A 25,286-nucleotide genomic window follows, 5' to 3' on the forward strand; every position below is an offset into this window, starting at 1 on the left:
CTTGTTTTTTCTCCCCATTTTTCGGGGGGAGAGGTAACAACCCTATTGAGACTGTACTTTATGAAGGACTTTAATGAGATTTCTGACTATATTTTTTTACCAAGAATGTCAAATAAGCTTCAAAAGCAAATGTAAACTGTAATGCAAGTGACACATACTAAAAATAACCCTATAAATCTGTTCATTCTGTTTAGATAGTCTCCTGAGTTGTAAAAAGTGAGACTGCTTAGCTTTATTAGATGTTTTGGAGAAAACTAATTTTGGGGAAGTAGGCCACTGATAGTGATGTGCTGTTCTGGTGATTTACAGTGAAGCCATCTATTTTCTAATCTTCTGTAGTATCTTAGTAATAATTAGGCAAACTTATACCAAGTCTTTTTCAGGAAATTCTTTAGACAGCCATAAACATATAACCTCCTAATAAAAAGGACATAGATAATTTTATCTTTTAAACTTAGGCTATGAACAAGCTATGTTTTGCTAAAACAAAGCTACACGACATTTCAAAGAAAAAATTCCATTCCATTTTAGCCTGTCAAAGCAGTTCCAGTGTTTCCCATAACACAGCAGCTACATCTTAATAAAAATCTGCTTACTGAAGGATTATTTTTAAAAATGTCAAGAAGACAAAAAAATTGTGAGAAAGCAAGCTGTAAAAGTTCTACATTACAATTTGAGATATTATTGTTTAAAAAAAAATAAAATCAAAGAAGTAATTTTGAAAGCTGCACCACATCATATGACAGAGTACAAATAAAGAGGAACAGATTTTAAGCCTTCTTGTATAATCTCAGAGCTTTAACATCTCTTCTTTCCACATCTGAGAAATGATATTAAGCAGCATGTTAGCATTGGTTGCATTTTTGTGTGTTTGTGCCCAAAGCGACAGCACTCTAGGGCTTTGTTTTGGGATATCTTAATCAAACCTAAGGATGGATAAGCAGATCTACACAGAATTGCAATATGACTACTGAAGACAGACAAGGCTCAAAGCTAGCAACCAATCTTTCTGGTCTTTTTAAGAATACAAACTGTAAAAATTGTCATACCACGTTCTTTCTTATTTTCAAACCAAGGCATACAGCATATAATGAACCATTTTAAGAAAATATGATGGCTGAAGGGTTTCTGCCTTCGCTCCAGTTCAAGATAAAAGTGTAAAACAGCAGTTTTAGTGTGATAGCTATTATAACCATAATACTCTAGTAGGCAGTGCCAAGAAGTCATTAATGCAATATATATCTCTTTGATTCCTAAAATGCTGAGTTAATGGGCCAAATTTCGCTATACCTTGTACTTGCAGTGCTGTCATTTTTTATAGCTATGAACTAAAAATAGTATGGTAGATACTAAACAGGCATTTCTTGTCCCGACCTCTATTTTGTTAATCTTATAGAAAGTTTAAGAAAACAAACAGCTTAAAGGAGTTCTCATTCTTTTAATTCTAAATGTATATGTGTGTGTGTATGTTTGTACATCTACATTTTTTTTGGAAAAACAAACAAACAAACAAACAAAAAAAAACCCACAAAAAAACCCCAACCAACCCAAAATTCACGTTTTGCACCTTTATTCAAAATGTCATTGGTTACGCTAAATGAATTCTCAGTTATCTTATTCAGATTTTCCAAATCTGGAGAATTTAACTCCTATGTTAAATGTGACTCATCAGTATAAAATGACATGTAAAAATCTCTACTATCCAGTCTTTCTTTTGTATACAGATATATAAATTCAGATAAAGAAATATTTGAGTATTAGCGTAAAGGGAGAACTAATCACTGAAGCCCCATGATAGCAGGGGACTATAGCAGTCTGCTTCTGGTTGCATACAAAATGAAAAACCCAACACCCCGGCATATCCAAATCAAAAACTAGATGAAATTGAGAAAATGTGTGTGACTCTTATTGAATGTGAAGAAAGGAGATATACGCACCCACAAGAAAGAAAGGGCAACTATGCATTTAAGAAAGTGAAAGCTATCCAATGTGTATGTCTATATAGAACATCTGGAAAACTTAAGAAGTCCATTTTCAATAGCTATCAGTTGAGATAGATACTAATATGGTACTTCTCTGTAATATATTAATATTTGATGTAAAGTGCCACTGTGGGGTATAGTAAATTTGCTAACCAATCTAATGGAAAGGCAGTGTGAGTTTAAAGGGAAGGAAATAAAAGGAATAGCTGGAATGCATGCTCCAAGACTACTGACAATAATTCTCTAACCTGTCACAAATTACATTTTAGCTACTGTAGGGTATGTATAGGCTCGTCACAACTAATAACATTTTTCTTTCATCAGGTTTGTGTTAACATTCTGCAAATCTGAAATGTTTACTGTAATGAAGTAATGCATTATATAGATAGCATATGGTTGCTGGCTTTGTTTATATCATTTTAAAATATCTGAAAGGACCGCTTGGGCTAAAGAGCAATGTTATTGCTTCCACAGTCAGTTGATGGGTTGTTTAATAGTATTTTAAATGTTTGGTTAATGATAGTCTCAAGGAAACGAAAAAGCGCAGAAGCAATGCAGAACGGCAATATCACAATAGTTACAAAGATTCAAATGCCACTAGGGGACAGTAGAAAGTCACAAAATGAGGTTCTGTTGAAGAAACCAGAACAAAAGGCCTTTCTTTGTCAAAAAGAAATCACAAATATGCATTTCTAAATAAAAATTGTTTCACATGTGAGGGTTTTAACATTCTGCATTAAATAGCAAGGTGGAAACTGGGAGACACTTGCATGAGTCTATTTTTAGGTCTTTTATGTTTATATCCATGTATTTTAAAATATGCAGCACTTTCCCTTTAATAAGAATAAAATCAAGTGTGAAATAATTTATTTGCAGCACTTTTACAGTACTGTGAAGTTCTTAAAATCCAAAAGGTATTCACCATTACGCATTAATGCAAACATACAAATTGACCTCTGTAATACTGGTAGTTTACCTGGCAAGAAAATGATTAGATAATGTATGATATTGTGATATTTCTTAAGAAATACAAATAAATGTCCAGAATTTAAGGACTAATATACTTTAAGAAAATGGTTAGGAAAGATCTGCTCTGTTACGGCCTGCTGTCAATGTATAGGCACGCTCCTTTTTGATGACATCGAAGGTGGTATTTACTCAAGAGCAGGGCAATGCTCTTCAAAAGTTCACACCAGATTCCAGTATTCATATGCTGAAACCCTGCAAAATAAAGAAAAATATAGCACTACTTTATCTGGAAAAGAGTATCAAAAAAACCTGTAGCTAATAATTATACATTCTTTGTTCTTCATTCAGAAGATCAGCCATGGTCTCCAAATAATATCTCACAGACTATAAAGTTTGGTTCAGATATTTGTAGTGTACAGAACTTTCACAGCTTATATGAAAACATTCAAAGCTAATAAAATCAAGGAATCGCTGGGCTGATAGGTTCTTCAGCCCACATGAGTACGGGAAGTAAATGTATATTTCAGAAGTACTTCAAAATTTTTCAATTTCCAAAGCAACGCATTTCGGCCTAGAATTTATCTGGGTATTGGGAGCATCTAATCCTCATCCATGTATTTCACAATACTTAGGAGATTATCTGATAGCTATGTATGCACATATTGTGAATTACTTTTTGTTTCTCTTCCACACAAAACACACAAAGAGGTTGCAGTTGCTGAAAGATTATTTCCATTACAGAGTGCTAAAACGCAGATTCAAACCAGCAATGCAACTCTGTCTCTTCACAGCCTTATAATTGCAGTCATCTCAATAGCAGTGTCATGAGCTTGAGTACATAACAGACCTTGGACAATGGATATAATTAAGCATTTCAGTGAAAATAGTAAGTCTAAGAAAGGTTGTTCCATAATAAGGGATGGGACTGTTTTCAAATGGAAAAGTTAACTGACATACCTTTATGTGTACGCAAGACAGAGTGGGGAAGTCTAATGGAGCAATGTATGTGGAACAAGTACATAGAACAGGTAGACAAACAAACACTCTGCACTTGAAAAGCCTTGTACTGTAAGACAGAAGGAAAGAAAGGGAGGGGGCGGGGGAGGGAGGAGGGGGGAGAGGAGGAGGGGGACATGGAGGAGAGGAGGGGGAAGAGAGAAGGGAAAGGGTAGGCAGTGGAAAGCAGAAGGGAGAGAGAAGGAGAGAAAGAAAAAAGAGAACAATCTAAATTAACTCTAATTGTCTATAATAATTTGTATTGGACACCATACGCACAGAGAAGACAAAAATTTCAACATATGCTAAAATTCCTAGGCCAATGGTGTAGGCAATGCACAGTCTAGAACTACAAGCCCATTTCTCAGACAGTAGTGTAAAATTTTTTAATTGGTGTTGCATTTCAATAGCTGGTTTAATGAAGTGTCCCTCAAGGTAAGTACATATATCACATGACTGAAGAACAAGATACTACCTTAAGCTGTGATACTTCAAGAGCAGTAATGTTTCATATGAGATGGAATATTTTTCTTTTCAAAATTTGAAAAAAAAGATTTCAAATTACCTGGGTGACAGATGTCTTAAAATTAGGCAGGGATGCATTCACTTCTAGGAATGCAACAGGGGGTATTACCTTTTCAGTCATTATTATGTCCTTGGAAACCCAGCTAAGATGTTTACTCTCAGGAAAAAAAATGTATTTGGAGGTCAAAAGGACTTCTAGGAAATGACCCTGGCAAAACACTTCAGCCAACAGTGGACTTCTTCAAGCACTTCCTCAAACCCTCTGAACTGTGGTAGTAGACAACAAACTCTTAAATGCTTTGCTGAACAGCATAGACTTATGATGCATTTTAAAATTGTTATTAAGCACATTGAAGTGTTTTACTAAATTAAAAGTCAAATTCTGAAAAGTAAAATGTGCTCAGCAGCAACTAATGTCACTGAAATCAGTCACTAAATAATAGATAAAACACAATAAATAGAATAAAGCCTGAAACTACAAGTCACTCAACAGCAAATGACTCTGAAGTTCCTACAGTTTTGTGTTGAAGTTCTCAGAATTTTAGGGACGCTTCACAGAAGTGATACATTCACACAGGTTCAAAGTGCTACATCTTGTAAAAGGAACTAGTATTTAAGGAAAGAGTGAAATCGTTAATTCAGGGTTAGTAAATATTTTTATACTTGGTTTATTTAAAAAAAACCCAACAAAACAGATTCACAGATGTTTCAGACAGGCTGATGCTTGGATCCTTCTATAGCAATTTCTTTGTGCCTTTACTGTGTGTTTTCAGCATTTTTTTTGCACTACATTGGACTTCATCCAATCGCTTTTTCAAATGCTCTACCCAGAAAGAGTATTTCTTCCAATTTTCTCTCAAACAAGACTTTATTTTGCTGCAATACTTCCTTCCTGCTATTCTCAAAACTCATCCTCACACTGTTGCGTCCCTCCCCTACCTTCCTACCTCAAGATTCTCGGTGAACTAATTGCTGGTTTTACTTTCAATGTCACATGTCTCTCTCACATAATTTCTTTCCTTGCTCTTCATCTCTTGTTTTTCTGTGCTTGCATAATCACAGAAAACCACATAATAAAGTAACGACTTGTGATTTGGTATTCCCCTATAGGTCAAATTTAGGTTTTCCTAAATCAAGATCCACATTTGTAACAACTCAGAATCCGGTGCTTTGATGTGTTCATCCGTAAGCTAATTCTCAAAAGGATTTTACACATTCATTTAACTATAGGCTGTAGTGGCTTTTAATTGAGCTTTGAAATCTTGATACAGATTGTGAAAAATAAAGGTCTATCCCTGTAAAAGGCACTCTGAATGAGATGCTGTTGTCTGTCTTAGTGTATGAAAAAACCAAAAGGATTTACACACAATTATCAGAAAAGCATGGTTTGCAAAAACGTTTTAAAAACTGTGGCAATATCAGATGTTAAATAGAAACTAATATTCAATGTCCTGTAACAAATTAAGGAATCTAGGATACTCCTTTTTCTTCTTTTTTTTAAAAAAAATCTGTTAGTGTTTTATTTCATTGAAAATATCTTTCTGAGAATATAACTTGTTTCTCCGTACTAAATAAAGAAAGTAATCTGGAAAAAATAGTGTAAACATGCTAAAACTTAAATCTACTGATCTCCCATTTCATTCTAGGGACATGGAAAACAATGGATAGTTCTGATACAGCACCTGATTGATATTTCCAGGGTGTGAAAACCTCCACCATGAGATTAGGCTGATATTGCATATTCAAACACATACAATGATATATTTGTCATTGCTATTGACCTTTATCTCTCCAGTTTCCTGACAACCTTCTACAGTTATTGACATTACAAATACCAGCGACAACGTGCAGGGCAAAGTATAACCTTTCATTTACCTTCATGTCCCTCAAATGACTCACGTAGGTAGTTTCAACAAAAGCTGCAAACAATGATACTGTTGATTTTTTTTTTCTTAACTTGCTAAAATGTTTTCCATTTTCCTCTTGTTCTCTGAAAATCATGCCAATAACTCACTACAAAGGAAACGATTTCAAATGAATACAGGTAATTAGAAGTGTCAAGAAATCAGCAGAGAGTAGGGTGTCTGCCATCATTTCTGTGGAAAGAGTGCCAGATTCCCTTTCAAAAAGGTCTTTGTCATTTTTTAATAGAAGGTAATTAATGTAGACTACAGTAAAGTGTACAAGATCCCAGTCACTTGTCTTTCTTTCCTTAGAAATGGGACCATAAAGATGTTTTGATTTCTAGAAACAATCTTCTGAGGTTATTTTAAAAATGACTTTTAATTACAAGCATAGTTGTTTCACTCTTTTCATGATTTTAAAAGCAAGAAGAGGAAGAATTTGGAAAGGGCACATTTATAAGGGTGAAAAGAAAAAAAAAAACTTTTCTTTTAAAAAGTCCAGAGCTAAGTAGTTTGTTTCAAATGTGAAAACATGATTTCACATAACTGATAGTATCCACTGAGGAGAACACTAAAAACAGATCCGAATATGGAAATCTATGCATTAGTAGCTCAACATTCAACTATCCGAATACAGAAAGGTGAAACAGCAAGGCTTTTGTAATGAAAATTACAGATATTCAGTTTGTGAAATGGTACATGCTAGCGGTAACAAAAATAATTATTTTGCTATTTTGATAAACACACCTCTGACAGACAAACCCAAAACATCAAAAACCTGTAACAAAATTTAAGATCTCAAAGAAAATTGTGTACTTTAGAAAACTATTTATTCTGAATTGAAAAAAAAAATAGGGTTTATGGTTTTTTTTTAAGAAAATGTGTAAACCAGAAAGCCAAATCGTTAGTTCTTAGTGCACTGAGATCACTAACTTTCCTTCACAAGGCATTATTGCTTCACCATGAAACAAAACAACCACCTTAATAGAAAGTATCTAACACCACATCTAATGAACTGAGTAATCCTAGTGTACTGCTAGTATGAATAACTGCAGATGTTCTTTGCAGTTATAAATTTATCCAGAAACTTTTCTGATTATAATTACAGTATTTGCCTTATTTCCCTTCATGTTCCTATGATGTGTCTGTGCTCCCTGATGCTTGATGACATAGAGAAATAACCAATGAATTAAGAGATGAAAAATGTTTCCTCTCTTTTCTGTTTTCATTGTGGTGGGCAGCTAGAGGGCCTCAAAATTATATTTGTATTGATATAATGAATTATACCAATACAGAAATTTATTTTAAACAAAAGACCAAGTTTAGTGAATGTGGTTAAGCATTGTGAAACACAGATATCAAAACCTTTTTTGATAATGGAAAAAAAAGGTCTCAAAATACAGAAGACTGATAACAAAGCATAGTTGTATGTAAGAAAGAATATCACAAATTTTAACTTTGCATTTCCATCTGTATGTTCAGTAATAGAAGAAATTATAATAACATTTACCAACACTATTTATTTGTGTTACAATGAGGTCATCAGTTTGGATTTTAAGGCAACATAGACATCCAAAAGGAAGAAGCTGACAACCTTCTGATTTATGTAAATCAAGCTTAACACATTTCATAGTCTGCATGTCACTGCCAACAGGAATTAAAAAGTAGTAACAAACATAAACAGCTCTCTGCTTCGTGGTTCAGAAAATAGCTGATAGATCTTAGGGCAGAAATTCCCAGTCTTCTTCAGTTCACGTCTTTTCTTCTGGATCTGCAAGCTGACATTTCCTACTGCATGTGTAGATTCACAGCTGCAGGCGCTCTCTCATTGGGAGAGATCAATGGAAAGACTTTCAAAAATTCCATGGGCATTATACTATTTTCTACAGCCATAAAATCCAGAAAAGGTGCTACAAGAAATCATAAAGGTTCGTTGCTTACTCTACAGCTCTGAAGAATGAGAGTTGGAGAACCGCTGTTCTTCATCAGGCTTAATCTGTGTTTCTAACTCCCTTGAGCAAGAGTGGCAAGGGTTGGAAAGAGTAGACCCATATATGTATTTTAACATTAAGAGGGAGTTCAAACCTTTGATCTTGAGACAAATCTGGCAAAGCAGCAAGAATACTGTTTCAGATCAATGTGTTGTGAAGCACTGTACTTGAGTATTAAATTTACTGAAAAAAATGCTGCTACAAGTTGAGGCAAAACATTGTAAGATTATAAATTAAAAAAAAAGGTTTTTGTTCTAGGAAGCCATGAAATTAAGAAGAATAGTCAGACAATACTTCTGAAAAGTTACAATTATTTTACTCCTGGTTTATTTCTCAAAATAGGTAAAATTTGAAGTTAGTTTAATACTGGGCTAAAACCAATAGCATGGTAAAATTATCATAGAAAATATACTAAAACCCAACTACCTATTGCATGGATACCACATCATTTCTTAAAAAAGCATCGAGGCAAGCAGGTAGCTTAGCAAGTTCTCTGTTATAGTTGTAGCTTTGCGATGAGCCACTGGCATAAAGTAATCCTAACTGCAGCATAGCTGTCAAAGGTGTTAACTGAAGTCAATCAGTTAACGTATAAATTTAGAACACTCCTCTAACACTTATAAGACCAGGTACAAGTTTGGGTCACTATTTTGCAATATCTTACATGTGTGACCTAATACTGAGTAATTTCTTATCCTGAGCAACTGTCTCAAGCTCTCTGCTTGAACTATCCTACTGTGCATAAGACAGCAGCTCCCCAAATGTAATACGTTAGTAGTGGTCATTAAGATATTTCAAAATTGCACATAGCTGGACACAAGAGCGGGTAACAGTGGTATCTAGCCAGAAGTTCAGAGTTAGGTTTCTGCCACCTCAGGTGAACATCTCACTATTGAATTTTTTAATCTATCTGCTGGACTAATTAAAAGTCGAATAGGTCACAGAGGAGCAAAAAAGCTACCCGCTCCTCCCCCCCCCCCCCCCCCGTCATGTCACCATCTTGGAAGATCAGCTTCCCACACTTGGGAGATGGGTGATTTAAACGTGATACACCCAGATTTAAACAAACAGCAGGGAAACAAAAACCCCTGGCCAACAGACCACTGATTATTTAGAGACCTTTGTCAGTTTCATAGAAAATCCTGCCCTGGTCTGAAAAAAATGCATCTGTCATAAATTACATTACAGTGGACATGCTTGAGAAAAAGTTTCTGCTAAATCCCATTCCAGTAGGTTAGTTTGTTTTACAAAAACACATTTAGTCCAAGAGAAACAAAAAAACCCCCACAACAAAAAGCAGGAAAGTCAAAACTAGCTCCATTCCTATTCTAGGAATATTCCTATTCTAGGAAAATTCCACTCCTATTCTACTCATCTTTGAGTAGAATAACAAAAAGCATAACTGGAGCTAGGCTGAAATTTATACAGAGACAATAGGCTCTGCACCTTTTGACATTCACTCATATTCTTGTCCACTCCTTACTTATAGCAGAGAATACAAAGATATTTTTTAATTGAATTGGGAACTTCTTTTTAATATAAGAAAACATTTCCACTTTGAAAATAAGTATATACGAGTCAAGTATTTCATCATTATGACAAAGTGTATGAATTTTTACTTTTTATTAGCTTGCTATGGTAAATATTTCAAACAAATGCCATATAAATATTATACAGAATATGAAGAACTTATTTATGTATAATCAAATACGTTGAATAATATACAAAGATTTATACTTCCAGTAGGTTTTTTTCTCCCCTTAACAGATTTCATGAATTACTAGCAAAGATACCGGTGCCTGTGTCTTGCTATCTGCTAGCATAGAGAAAGAAGCATGACAGAGGTGGAATTGTGTGTTGAGCATGCAACTTTTGTTTTCAATTATAGTACTGGACCAGATCAACAGAAAGGGAAAGGTCTGTATTTTATGACAAAAAGTAAACACAGTGAACATTTAACTATGATGATTTCCCTGCCAAGTTATTTTAAAGAGCCTCATTCGTGTGCAAAAATCAGTGAGTTTTGTAATGATAAATCTATTTCTTCCACCAAAAAAAAATGCTTTTTCAGGAAATCTATATCAATATTTTTCAGCCCAAGCATATTAAATCAACATCAGTGTTTTGAACCTGCATGACATTAAAAAAGTAGTTGGTCACAAAGACGTGAGTGTCCTTCGAACTGTTTACACTCATGCATCCCACTGGCACTGTTACTTGTTGAAGGATGACAAATAAATGAAATAAGAAGCTGTTTTAAGTTCATATTGGATGTTGCCTCAAAACTTTTCCTAATTTGCTTGCTACAGACGTACAGCTTTCACTACAGCACAGTTCAGCACAGTAGCGAATACTGTCTATTTCTTCCTGTGTGTATGTTTGCACATGCATGTACACATCTAAATACCATGTTGGTGGAACAAAAATCCCAATATTAACAACAATAAGCAAAAATAGTTCAGTATTATTTATTTCATTTGCCCTTTTTGCCTTGGAGTATCAACATAGTTGAAAAACACCCTGCAACTTAGAGCATTTCCATTCTTAACAAGCCAATTTTTTGAAGATAAGAGAAGGAAGCAATCCTTGCAGTGCCCAGCAAGTTCTATAGATTCATCTGGTTTAGGTCAATGTGGAATGATTCAAGCATTTTTAATTATTCAGTGAGGATACATCATTTTTTATATTTACATTAAATTACTTCTGTATTCTTCACTTTAATAACAATAAACAAAATCTAATAATAAGATTAATAATAACATCTAACAATATATAGCATTTAATAATTAAATTCTAAACTTATCCAAATACAGCTTTGTTGACTGTAAATAGACAGGCTAGATATACTTGTCTCTTTCCCCACACCCTCTTGCTCTCAAAAAATTCCATTTAATGAAACAACAGACACTAAATACATGCAGAACAAGAAAGAGGCCTTTTAGAGAGAAGGAGGGAGTGTAAGATTTTCATTCTGAATAAACACAACACAAAACAATCTTGGGAAAGAGAGTTGGGGTTGTTCAGCGTGGAGAAGAGAAGGCTCCAGGGAGACCTTATAGCAGCCTTCCAGTGCCCAAAGGGGACCTACAAGAAAGCTGGAGAGGGGCTGTTTACAAGGGCATGTAACGATAGGACAAGCTGTAATGGTCTTATGCTGAAGGAGGGTACATTTGGAATAGAAATTAGGAAGAAATTCTTCACTGTGAGGGTGGTGAGGCACTGGAACAGGTTGCCCAGAGAGGTTGTGGAGGCCCCATCCTGGAAGTGTTCAAGGCCAGGCTGGATGGGGCTTTGGGCAACCTGGTCTAGTGGAGGGTGTCCCTGCTCCTGGCAGGGGGGTTGGAACTAGATGATCTTTAAGGTCACTTCCAATCCAAACCATTCTATGGTTCTACAAAATTCCATTATTCTTCTAGAACTTGACAGCTTATAGCAATCTGGTCTAACGGATCAGGATGAAGTTCTCCAAACTTTACATAAAAATAAATACACTAATAATTTGACGAATAGAAAAGGGAAACTCTGCTCCTACAGAATTCATTGGTTCAGGTAAGCAGACCATTGTGACTTAACATTTGTGTAAAACAAAGCCAATACGTAATTTTCTCTACATTCTTTCATAATTGTCCAATAAGAATTTCTGGATCATGTAACTTTTCTGCCACTTAAAATCTATGCAACAGTGATACTTTTTGCATTAACATAATTGCTATGCAGTGTACTAAATGGGACTCATTTTAATGCTATATCGATATGCCTGACCTCATAATAACTATTATGGTCCCTGGTCTTTAAATGTTGAACAGTGGTGCTTGGGTCAATGGCATATTAATAGGAGTCAACTACTTTCATGAATTGTTAATTAATTACTTTTGCTTTTTTGCACATTACACTGGTCATCAAAGAAATAACAATAGTGCTTTTCTCCACAAGAGAGAAGAATAACAAGTAATCGCTGAGCCAAAACAAAAAGAGGTAAATCCATATTCTTTCAATTGCATGGATGCCAGTAGGAGCCTTCTTAAATATTAGTTAATATTTGGATTAACATACTGCTCTGTTTTGAATTACCCACCCCAAGATATTTTCGCTAAGATACAATGCCAAAAATGTTTTGTAGTATGATGAGACAGCTGTGGAATTGACACAAAAATAAGGAAGTTGAGTTCAAACTCTTTCACTTCAGGACTTTTCAATGTGAGCAGAGCTCTCTACAGCAGCTAGTCCTCTGTGCGTATCTTCAAAACTTGCATTACTGAAAGATAAAATCATATTTACAAGCATGGAGGCTAAAGTGTAGTAGCACTTGTTGACACTGAAGATTACTTGATAATCATAACTATGTATCACACAAACAGCAAAAAATTACAGACTGTGCTCCTGTATAAAAAGGACCACATTCTCTATTTCACTGCAACCTACCTCAAGCAGTATAATTCTCTGGGTAGAGTGAGATTATGTTGAACTAAAATTCTACAGACTGAAGACTCAGGACTGTGAATCTACTTGTACTTCTAAAATGAAAAAGTTACCAAGGAATACTCAGGACTTCTTAATTTAGTCTTCTCAAGGAAACACCAAGAATGTGTTGAAGTTAACTATTTGGGAGTCAGGAAGCATCAAAATTAAAGTTAGCCAGATGACATTAAATATGCAGTGGTATATTTCATAGAATCATAGAATCATTTAGGTTGGAAAAGACTGTTAAGATCGTCAAGTCCAACTGTAAACCTAACACTACCAAGTCCCACTAAACTATGTCCCTAAGTACCATATCTACAGGTCTTTTAAATACCTCTAGGGATGGTGACTCAACCACTTCCCTGGGCAGCCTGTTCCAGTGCTTCACAACCCTTTCGGTGAAGAAATTTTTCCTAATATCCAATCTAAACCTCCCCTGGAGCAACTTGACGCCGTTTCCTCTCGTCCTATCACTTGTTACTTGGGAGAAGAGACCAACACCCATCTGGCTACAACCTCCTTTCAAGCAGCTGTAGAGAGGGATAAGGTTTCCCCTCAGCCTCCTTTTCTCCAGACTAAACAACTCCAGTTCCCTCAGCCACTTCTCATAGGACTTGTTCTCTAGACCCTTCACCAGCTTTGTAGTTCTTCTTCGGACATGTTCCAGCACATCAATGTCCTTCTTGCAGTGAGGGGTCCAAAACTGAACACAGTATTCAAATGGCTTTCCAGCCACGCTTCCCCAAGCCTGTAGCCTTTCACAAGGTTGTTGTGACCCAAGTGCAGGACCCGGCACTTGGCCTTGTTGAACCTCACACAGTTCGTCTCAGCCCATCAATGCAACCTGTCTAGATCCCTCTGTAGAGTCTTCCTACCCTTAAGCAGATCAAGACCCAGCTCAGTGTCATCTGCAAACTTACTGAGGGTGCATTTGATCTCCTCGTCCAGATCACAGAAGATATTAAACAGAACTGACCCCAATATTGAGCCTTGGGGAACATCACTTGCGACTGGCCATGAACTGGATTTAACTCCATTCACCGGTACCCTTTGGGCCCAGCCATATAGACAGTTTCCATTTACTTTATTCAACTGTCCAAAGATGCTTCTTTCTTTATTAAAATCCACAATAGAACACATGCTATATCCTAGGCATTTTATATTTTCCAAGTTGCTACAAGCAAATTGTTTTTAACGCCATCATAATCCTCTTCATCATTACTGATAGATGGCTAACACTTTTTTCCTCAAAGGTAGAATTATTAACATGTTTAATTCAAATTCAGTTACTTTTGTACTGTTTACTCACAGTTCAAGAGACAAGACAGTGACACATCAGCTTCAGATTTAGGTAGCCTAACTCAACAGATTTAGGTAGCCTGAAGATTTTCATTGTGATTGTTTGTTGTTATATTTACCATATAAAGCTTTGTGCAAAAATTGTGCTATTTTCACATTTCAACGGAATATACTTATTTGCCTCCCACCATTACCACAATGCTTCCATCAGCACTTTGTATTTCAGCATGGTAAGCAGACAAACATAGCTCTTCATCAGTGCTTATTCAGTGCTGTATTAAACTATTCATTATTTTACAGGATTATTATCTTACAGTATTAAAAGTATGATTACAATATTGTTTTGTATGCAGTGATATAAACATCAGCATTTTATCATTATCAGCCCATTTAAGAAGACTCAAGTTTGCCCATGCAATTTGTATTTTAAATTTCTTCTTTTTATTATTTAACCATGCAATTTTAAAATGGATGAAAAAGTTTTAATTAAATATATATATTTAGAAATATAAGAAACATAGCTCATAGGATGTGCACAACAGGTAACTATTTGGCTACACAGCCTCAGAACACCCCATCTCATTCTTCCTCAGACTTGGATAAGTGCAATCTTCCTGTGTTGAAAAATTACAATTAAAAGATCTACCCACCCTGCTGAAGCAGGAATCCCTTCCTGTTTATCTGTCAGGACTGCAATTTCTCAAGGGTTTCTGAAGATCTTCAGTTTATTCATATTCCATTTTACTACACAACTAAGTTAACACCATGGTAATATAGAATAACAACACGATCAGGTGTGCATAAGCAACTTACTTATTTAACAGAATAATGACTTCCAGAGATATTGCATGAATAAGTTCAGTAGACATATTTTTGCCTCAGTTTTTAGTCAAAACAGTCAGTTGATAATATACAACTAAATATCTTTATAGGAAGATTTTGGTGTCAAGAAATGGGTCAAGATCAATTTTGGACAATAGTCCCTTTTCTTATAAATGGGACCATAACCTATATAGAAATTTAGCTTTCTATGGGAACTATTTTGAAAACAATGGTAAGGTCTGGGAGAGAAACACTCATCTAATGAGACTCAAATTAATTTTGACTCATTCTTCTAATACTGCAAACTAATGGAATAGTTCTGTTCAGACTTTCAGCAAAACAGTTTACTTTGAGAGACATTTCCAGCCAACCGTAAGTTTAAGAACATTTAAACTAGCCCAAACCAGGGCATTTAAAAGTTCTTGTGAAAATTTACTACAGTGGTCACTGTTATTTTGTGAGAATTTATTACTCTACTAATATATAAGAAGTATCTTACAGTTGTTGAGTTATACTTCTGCTCAATCAGATTACATGCATTCAACATTTTTTAGAAAAAAATATGGACAAAGGGAATGTAGAATGAAAATGCATATTCTAACAACAACTACGATAAGGTTTTTCAGAAACTAATTTGGAAGTATCTTACTAGATCCTTTATTTTTTTTTAAGCCAGGAAACAAGACACATCAGACAGTGAAGAAAGAAAATCTATTCCACTAGCAACACACTATCCAATCACAGCACATCTGCCTTTCTTCTGTGATGACAAGGATGCACAGATGTTTTTTAATATCCATAAACCAATATGCTAACTATAAAAACAAAGGAACACATACAATATACTGCCAGTAATTCTATTAATCTAAGATAAAAACAAAGATGAAAACAGAATGAATCAGTTTCTTCAAACAAACTTCTTTCTACTTATAAATCAGAGTACTAAAGAGAAATAAATACATACGTATCCTAGTGATCTAACACCCATCCCAAGCTAGCCCCATCTTGTGTCACTGCCTAAGTCATGCAAATTACACCAGAACTGCCAGTTGACTAAGATTAATGACACTGCGCCAGCTTCTTTGTTTCTCTCTGCGGCCGTTTAGTGTGAAATACTATCCAAAAACATTATCTATCCTCTATTAATCCCACAAATTTGTTCACACCATGCACATTGTTTAGGGCAATTTACAACAGGAACATACTGAGCACAATTGCATTTAATTACTTGGGTTCTAATTACATTCATTAAAGGCTAATAAAATAAATGAAACAGCTTTAAAAGCTTCTGCAAAACACATGGGTCTTGTCTCCCTCATGAAGCATACTGTAGAGGTTTGATGTGAAACATAGATTTCAACATATATGTCTGCCTATTATGTATCTGTAATACGCACAAAGACATTGACTGCATATTTATTTATTTATTTATTTATTTATATTTATATATAAACCATACGCACATCAATTCTGAATGATCCTGAATACTGATGATATTTACTTATATTACTAGTCATGAAGATGCCAGGCACCCCAAACTACTTTTTAATGTGGTATGTTGAGATGGAGGAATATCAGTTTTAACATTCCAACCCAGTTCTTTTAACTGTTTCCACCTGTACTAGAGAGTTATTCCCTCATTTTCTCTCATCTTATATCTGCATTATAAAAGATATAAACTGACATCAAAAAGGGAGAAAGACAGCAAGAAACAGAAGAAGAAAAGAGCAGGGAAAACCACATTACTGTATTTGGTATATATTCTTAAAAATATTTCATTAAGGCTCACTTCTGACATTCATCTGAGGATCTGAATTTTTTCTTAGTAGCTATTTACATTAAAAAACACATTCTGCACACTAGGCAGTCTAAATAAATCCCCCATGGTTGTTAAAAATGCAGCTTGTTAATAACACAATTTTCTAATTCTTACGTTTCTATGCTGTTTCCATTGTGCTTAGAATGCAGTTTATGGCAAAAGACAGAGCCTGGAACATGCTGTTGACAACTGTGCCAGAGAGAATTCAGCACTGGATATTTAGAAAAAAGTGCTTATGGTGAGCTCCTCTTGTTACAGCTATTCATTGTTCTTGGATTTACAAGAAGATGATCTTAGTAATCAGTGAAAGAAACAAAGTTCTAGTTAATTATGCTACAAACCGTATACTATGTACATGTGTGGTCTTAGCGGAAGATCCAATCTGGCACACTTGGAAATTTAAAACTCTTAAGTATTCTGCATCACAAATATAATGGTAATCAAATATGTCTGTGAACAGTTAAAAAGTATATAAACTTACACACAATTTTGTTTTATGAAGAAATGCAAATACAAAAGAAAAAAGAAAATCAGCCTGGAGGCTTAACCTCCAAGTATTGTAGAATTTTAATAAATGTTTGTAAGCACCATGAAACGCTCAAACATTTGGTGCAGATTCTATGAAGTAAATCAGGTCCATCTAATGTATCTTCCTCTTATAATTCAATAAACGTTCTCTGGCTAGTTAATTTAAAATATTTTAACAATTTCTGGGGTTTTAGTCCATTACTGACAAAATAATTATATCTTATCTTAAAATAAAATATATAACAATTTTTCTCTTTGGAATATGTTTTACAAGAAGCATGCTGTGCTGGTACAGCACTTCAGGCAGTTTAACTGAGAGTAATAAAATAACCATAGCTGTGTGTACGATTTTAGAAAGTTCACCTTAAAAACTATACAACTTTGCCACATACACGTCTCAAACTGTTTCTTATTATGAACCCAGGATCAATTTCTTTTGCAAACTATTAAAAGAGCAGACATTAAAAAAAAAAAAAAGAAAAGAAAAGAAAAAAGAATCCTTCATTCAGATATATAAACCGCTCACTCGTGAATCAACGTTGCTTTGGAGGAGGGAGGAGGGGCACCCATCCTGCACAACAAAGCAGCAGCTCAATACAGCTGCCATCTGGCTTCCTCCTGCAGTTCACTTCCCATAGCAAACAAGATCCATAGTTTAAGGAGTGTTGGGGAAGGGAGAAGGGCTGCAGTTTTAACCTTACAGCTTTATGATGGGGCATTTTTCCACTCTATAAAACCCCCTCTTAATATAGGAGAATGGAAGGCTCAGGAAATTGTTAGTAGGATAGAGAGCCTTTCACTTCTGTGTTTCTGGTTCAGATCCACATCAACTCAGTGGTAAACAAATATAACTACCACCTAAAGGACTTTTTAATGAAATGAGTTAGCTGATCTCAGTACAATACCTAGTGAGCAAGCATCCATATCACTAAAAGCAACACCAAATACGATAAACTCTTTCCTCCTCACTGTGCAGAAATTGCTTCTCACCAGTAGCAGCTGAGGACATTTCAAACATTAAAGCATAAACCAAACTATTTTAACTACAAGAGAAGAAAGAGTGCTAAAAGCATGACACAGTCAGTGAGGGGTCTACCATGTGATACGCTGTTTCTGCTTAAGTTCATAAAAGCACAAATTTGTCAATTTTCAGGTTTTGTTCCAATGTCTATTGTCCTTAACTTTCCTTGGGTAATAGTGATGGAAATGAGAGCAGAAAAGAATCTAACAGTTTAGCTTTGCATTTATACTGGAGCAGCCACAGACTCAAACTGAAGGACATGAATTCTCTGTTTTGCTTGTATGTTATGTAATAGTGTGCGTTCACCGTTTTGCTACATTTACAAAATAGTAATAGACCCAAAGACTCAGGCTGTACACTCTGATGGTTCTATCAAACAAAGATGACTATAATATAAATATATGCTGAAGCAATGATAAAGATGCTGGTTTAAGCTGCGATATAAAACCTAATAGTTTACTCGTTGCAAACAGTAAGGATCCAAGTCCTTTCCCATTATATTATTATTAATATCATTGGGAGCCCTAAAAGGTTTCTTTCTTTGAAATCAATGGAATTTTTCCATTCCTTCGGGGGATCTGACGTTATACACCTTAATGTTGAGGTATTCAACCTAATACGCAGACAGTTCGCAGCATGATGAAATGAAAGACAATTTCTTTCCATATCTAAAAAGCAGCATCCAGTTTATAGTCAAAGTAAAATAAACTTTAAAATCAAACATTCATGTTGCTGGAAAGGTCAAATTCTGTTCTAATACCATACAACTGAATGGGTAATATCCATTAAGACCGATCAGTGAAAAACACCAACAAAATGAATAAATACAGCCCAAAAGCTAATGACCTCAATCCCTAGCAGCCCCTTGACCCTTATTACTACAGCTGCTGGTGTAGGAAAGGATTAAAGGGAGCTAGAAATCATTGGGTTAACATACAAGGGCTCAGAAATTTGACCTTGGTTACTTACAACATATATCCCCTACTAAAAATGAGTATATGAGGAGAATTAGAAACAGAGCTAGCAAAGGTCATCTTGAGTGCAGATAAACTAAGAAAAAGGAGGCTTGAAAGGCAAAAAGGTTTTATTTCTCCCACAGTACTTTGTTGTAACCAAGATGGTCTCAGGACAGAAGCAGGATTAGGGCAGCTGGCATTGTTGAACATGACAGATAAACTTTTGGGCACACAAACCCTTCTTCATGTCTTAAACAGAAGCAGCAGCTTTCAAAGCTAAATAAAAGAACAACTACTCACCATTAGATATGTACCACCAGGTCCATATGTCATAAGACATATGAATAACATCCTCATCACTGTGACCAGAAAACTGGACTTCCTCACTAATTGCAATCATAAATTCAATAATCATGACTCTTTTGCCAAACCGTCTCTGAAATACTCCTCTACTAAGATCCCTTCCTAGGTAATAAGGTCAACATCAAAGATGGTAATCTACAAACTAAAATGTACAGAAAACCACAGACTAACAAACTTAACTCCATAAACCTGCAACCATCTGAAACACACACATAGAAATCCGGCATCCTCAGATGTCATCCCATTCACTCTGAAGAAAAATCTTGTGATTTGATCCAAATAACCAGCAACTATCCAAAGATGACTTTTAGTCAAAAAGTACACTTCTATTAAAAGATCATGTTTATTTGAAAGAGATACCTAAGCATCACAGAGGAAATTATAGCTGTCAGATAACACTGTACTCGGTACTTACAGAGAAAATCATCAACCAACTATAGGTAATTGTAGAAGATGCCACTTTGAAGATGTCTTCCAAGAACAACCTTGGCCTTCTAACAGTCTCTGGCCTCTGAAAACTCACCACCAGAAACATCCTAGGTACAGTCCAAAGACACTGAATGGACAAAGACAATATTTGAGCAAGAGACATAAAATCTGACAACATATCTCTACTATTACTGTAGTAAATCATCTCAACAGAACCACTACTCTCTTTCAATTCTACAACTGCACTTTCAGGAACATAATACAGTTTATCCCAGTAACTTCCCATCACAACAACTATAATGTACTTACAACTAAGCAAACATATCAGAGTGAACTCACACGGTCAATAAAGGAAAAAAGTCCCCATATGTGAACACCTCTCACTAGTCACTGTGTTTCAGATCTCTCATTCCTTCCTCTCTGATTGCTCACACACCATGCCCCTATGCTCAGGTAAAACCTACCAGCATTTTTGAAATTTTGGTAAGCAAAATTCGTAACTCTACTGGATGCCAAAAGTCATGGATGCAAGAGAGTGGTTTTATAGCACATTTTAATCTCCTTTCCTTGTCTCCCAGACTGACCTGTGTTTCACATGCAACAAACAATGTCTTTTTTCCCTAGAGGTAAGTATCTTTATCTTTCTTGTTCCCCCGGATCCCGTATCATCCTGTCTCTTCCACAAGTACCTACTGCTTTTCTTTTAAAGACGGTTGAATCAATGTATGTCTGCTATCTCTGAGCAACTGTTCTCAACTTTTATTTTGCTGCTATTTCTATTTCACATGGAAGAGAGGCTTGTATGCCTGCAAGCGTAACTTTTCCAAATATTCCAACTGGTCTAATAAAAGATAATACTTCTATCTACAGACCTCTTCCTGTATTTGTTTAAAGTCAAGTCTGTTGACAATCAAAATAAAAATGTGAAACAATTAAAAAGCAAGTTATGGCATAATAAAACCACGGGTTCATTCCACTTTCAGAATTCTGAAACTTAAGAAGCAATTTTCTATATTTTAAAGGTTTTTTTAATCATAACCAGTAAGCTTTTAGATGGTATTCTTGTAGCTCTGAATCTGAATAATTAACAATGTTTAATTAACTTTTTTCTTGGGAAAAAAAAAAGGTTGTTTTTGCCAAACATATATTCACTGAACATGAATGAAGAAAAGATTACTTTCTAAAGAGGAGTTCAGAATTCATGCACAGCAGAGAACTCTGGATTGGGACAAGCATGTGAAGACCCGAGGTATATTTTCTATTTATTTTCTAATGAGTTTCTTGCACAAAGCAACACAAATACTATGAAAGAAGTAAATTTTGATCCACCAGTGGACCTAAGCATTTACAGTAAGATGAGAAAGGGATAAGAACAGCTACTTCATCAAACAACAGGAATTAGATTTCATTGAGGGCCAGTGAAGAGTCATGCAGTAGGAAAAGAGCATAACAGCTTTGAGTAGCTTTACCTGAGAAAACATTTCAATTGTATATAATTGTTCACGGTATTTACGAAAGACCGTTGAGTGGACTTTATCTACTGAAATAGAGACTAAAAGACTGAAACAAAACAACACACATGTAACAATTAAGAAACCAAGGTGTGTCCTGCTAACCGAGTTGAAAGAATCTAGTCTCAAAGTAAATTGGGTAACTACATCGTATAAATCCTTACCTAAATTTGTGAAACTTTGTAGGGGAAACTATCTAGGTTCCTTGTCTCTTGCATCTATTCGCAAGGCAGCTCCAATATCTCATTCTTTTTATGGGTAGAAACATAAATTTTCAGTTCACATTTAAAAATGGCCCAGTTTATGATAATTTGTTCTTTTGGTAACTGTCATTTAATTTATACAGGTCTTTTCCCTGCCTTGTGGTTTATCACCCATTCATGTTTTCATAGGTAACTACTGTACCACTTTCCAGTCTGTTTTACTAGACTAAGCAAGCTAAGCTCTTAAATTTCCTTGAGGCTGTACCTTACTCTGTTCAGCTGCACCCATCTCTGTTGAACTCATCTTTATTAAAAGCAGATAACCAGAAATGCACCAAAATATTCCAAGTGATGTTCAGACATACCAAGCTCTTGTACAATGGAATTAATACTTACATGTCTTTACGATAAATACATCAGATCCACAAGAATCTCCAGCTCTTTATGTGTTTACAGTCAAAAAAAGTGTAATTTATAGCAGAAATTCTTGCTATTTTCACCTCATATTACAGACTTTCATCCCATTTTGTATGACTACATGCTTCAAGGTCACCCAGCAGTAAGTTATTTTTGCATGAAAGCCTATCTCTTGTCTGCTCTAACACCTACCCCTTTGTTTTTAACACTTTTTTTTTGTGTCAGTGTCATTAATGAAAATATTCAATAAGATAGCTTCCCAAAACATTCCTTGAAGAACATTATTTCTGCATCTGATATTTTCCTTTTCAATAACATCTATGATTTTCTATGGTCTTCTATGGACATTTTTTAATCTTAATTTATAAATGCCTTCATTACATTACAAATTAAGTTTCAGAACAACATCATAGCCTATAAATTTAGTGACAATACACTGAAAAAATGTTAGCTATCACAAATGTGCAACTGGATTCTGACATTAATAGTAACATTTGTTCTCCACTCTGTATCTGGGAATTTAATCTCCCATGGTTACACAAGTCCTAGTAGGGTTTCTCTCTCTAATAATATTTCAGGAATCTGAATGTATCTAATATATCCAAATATATACTAGACCCCTGGGTGCTCTTCCAGGAGGATCTGTTTAACAGCTCTTCCAGAAGTGAAGTAGCATTTGCAACTATCTCTAAAAGACAAAGATAGGTATATTCTGGTTTTTAAGGCATAGCAAAGTGATAATGCAATCCTTTTCAAAAACATAACAAAAACATGTACATTTTCTTGGCTTTAGAAGATAAAAAGCATGTATCCCTCTGAACCAGAATACAGTTGCAAGAAAACAAATGCATACTGTGGTAAATGTTGCCTTGGTATTAATATGTACTAATACATGATCCTTTGTAAAGGACAGAAGAACATACACAATACACTTCTGAGTTGCCTGCAAGTAGGGTAAAGACCAATACACTTTCTCTTTTCCCACAAAAAAAAGCAGAGCAGAATCTTCAAGAGCAAATTAATATTTTTTTCTAATTCCAGTAAGAATCTAACTTGATAAAAAAGGCCTAAAACATTTATAGTTACAAAGATGTTTTTAAAGTAATAAATAATAACAAAAGTAGGAATAAAATATTATACTGCTGTATCAGTAACACAATGTACACTGAAAGTCAGATAACATGAAAGCTTAAGTATCAAGTTAAAAGCACTATCAGGTAGCTTTTGGATCATTGGCTTTTTGGACCAAATCCCATAGATGTTTTTGGACCAATTCCCATGGGCTGTTAGAATAAAGTCAGGGCCTCCACACTTAATCATATAGAACAACGGCACAGATCTCATTTTTTCAGTTCATATTAATTCCATGGTGAAGGCACAAAAATGAAGAGCTAACTAGCTGTTACTGGATGACTCGGTATTGAAATACACTAAAATGCATGATTACCCATTTTACTGTTGATTAAACCAAAAGGCTTTAAGGAAAGAAAGAAGTACACAGGTATTTCTTCCATGGCTTATTTTTGTTTCTACTGATGCATGGTCGAAAAGTGTGACAACAGGTAAAAAATTATATATTTTCTCCACATCCCTCCTTCTCCACTAGAGCCAGAAAAGTTCCTTGCCATTCCCAAGCTGTCTCACTATTTAACAGTTTTGTAGCTTTGTATCAATTTCAAGCAAGTTGAAAGTTTAACCCTTTGGATCTTATGTGACACTAAAACATAGTTAATAAGAATTTGTTTTAGAGTCAACACAATAACACAATCTCTAAAAGCCAGCTGCATCTACACCCCAAAACTGTACTGGAATAGCCCTCCACACTAGTGACTTGTAAATCTTTTATTAAATGGAGCATAATATGCTGCTTGTCCTTAATGGACTAGAAAATACATTAATAGTATATACATTTCACAGTGCTGAAGTTATAAAATATAGCATTACTATACTTAGTAATGGTGAATACTCTTTTATAAGCAGCACGCAAATACATTACTTTGAAGATGGTTTACAGATACCCCTATCTGTTAAGATATGGCTTGGCTGCAAATCCATTAATCTAAACCAGACTGTAGCTCACCTGTGATGTCCGACAAGCACTAATTGATAAGATGTCCCAATCATAAACTTCACTTCGTTCTTATGAATGCAGTAAATGAAGACGTGGAAGTGGACAAGATCTCATTTTGGATAAGACTCTAGTCCTTGTTAAAATGTTATTACTTCAGAGCTGGTTATATATCATCATTGATATAACAATAACAGATGTCTTATTTGTGCATTCCTTTTCTGCCTTTCAGCTATGATTTTACAACTTGTAAAGGATTAGAAAAAATTGCTAAAGGATTTACAAGAGACTTCTGCAGTATTATTTAGAAGACAAATGTAATATTGTTTTTACAAACTTGTCAACTAACATAACTCTCATTCAAAGAACTATTTTCTCTTTAACTTTCTTAGTCTGTGAAACTATTGATTCGGGGCTAAGTTTATCGGTAAAGATTACTACATGTGATAACAGCGACAGATAAGTGGTAGTGCTAACCGTAAGGATGCTGCCTAAGAACACTTCTACTTGCAAATAAATGCACATAAGCTACAGCATTATATTTTCCCAAGGTTTGTATGAATCATGGTTTGATTAGTGATTCTATAAATAGTTTAAATTAGTAGGGATTGATTTGAAGCAGTTTCCTTCTCATTGTTCTGTCCTTCACTTCAGTAAACAGGAAGATTACAATTACTACTTAAAACTTCCTTAACTAATGTTCTTTTCTGTGGCATTTCACTGTCAAGAACAATGACTGGACTAGGATTAAATAACCAACCAAAAATACGCAAAAATTTTGGATTTGCATTTTTTTTGTTTTAAAAAAGTGGGGTTTTTTCCCAGTGTGCTAGCATTTTTCCCCTCCTTTTTTTCAGTTTTGAAATAAAAACTCCATGACTAACCTGTATACTTTCACCACTGTATATGGAAACTGTGGGAAAAAAAGAACTCAATTTTGCACAAATTTTTTCCATAAAATGTTAAACTAACCTAAGTTTTGGCACAGAGATTAATGTTAGGACTCACGGAAAGGCATGTAA

The 25,286-nt window shown here is 35.0% G+C and overlaps 1 long non-coding RNA gene across 1 annotated transcript in view; it reads right to left on the minus strand.

Annotated features, from left to right (window-relative positions):
* Positions 1–1,543: 1,543 nt before the first annotated feature.
* The window catches only part of LOC142602035 (uncharacterized), a 39,186-nt gene continuing 15,443 nt past the window's right edge, over positions 1,544–25,286 (minus strand). Inside the window, exon 3 of the long non-coding RNA XR_012835667.1 lies at positions 1,544–3,203. This is a non-coding gene — a long non-coding RNA (uncharacterized LOC142602035). The remainder of the gene's footprint in view (positions 3,204–25,286) is intronic.

The sequence above is a fragment of the Balearica regulorum genome, chromosome 5, assembly GCF_011004875.1.
Source record: "Balearica regulorum gibbericeps isolate bBalReg1 chromosome 5, bBalReg1.pri, whole genome shotgun sequence".
Taxonomy (NCBI): domain Eukaryota; kingdom Metazoa; phylum Chordata; class Aves; order Gruiformes; family Gruidae; genus Balearica; species Balearica regulorum.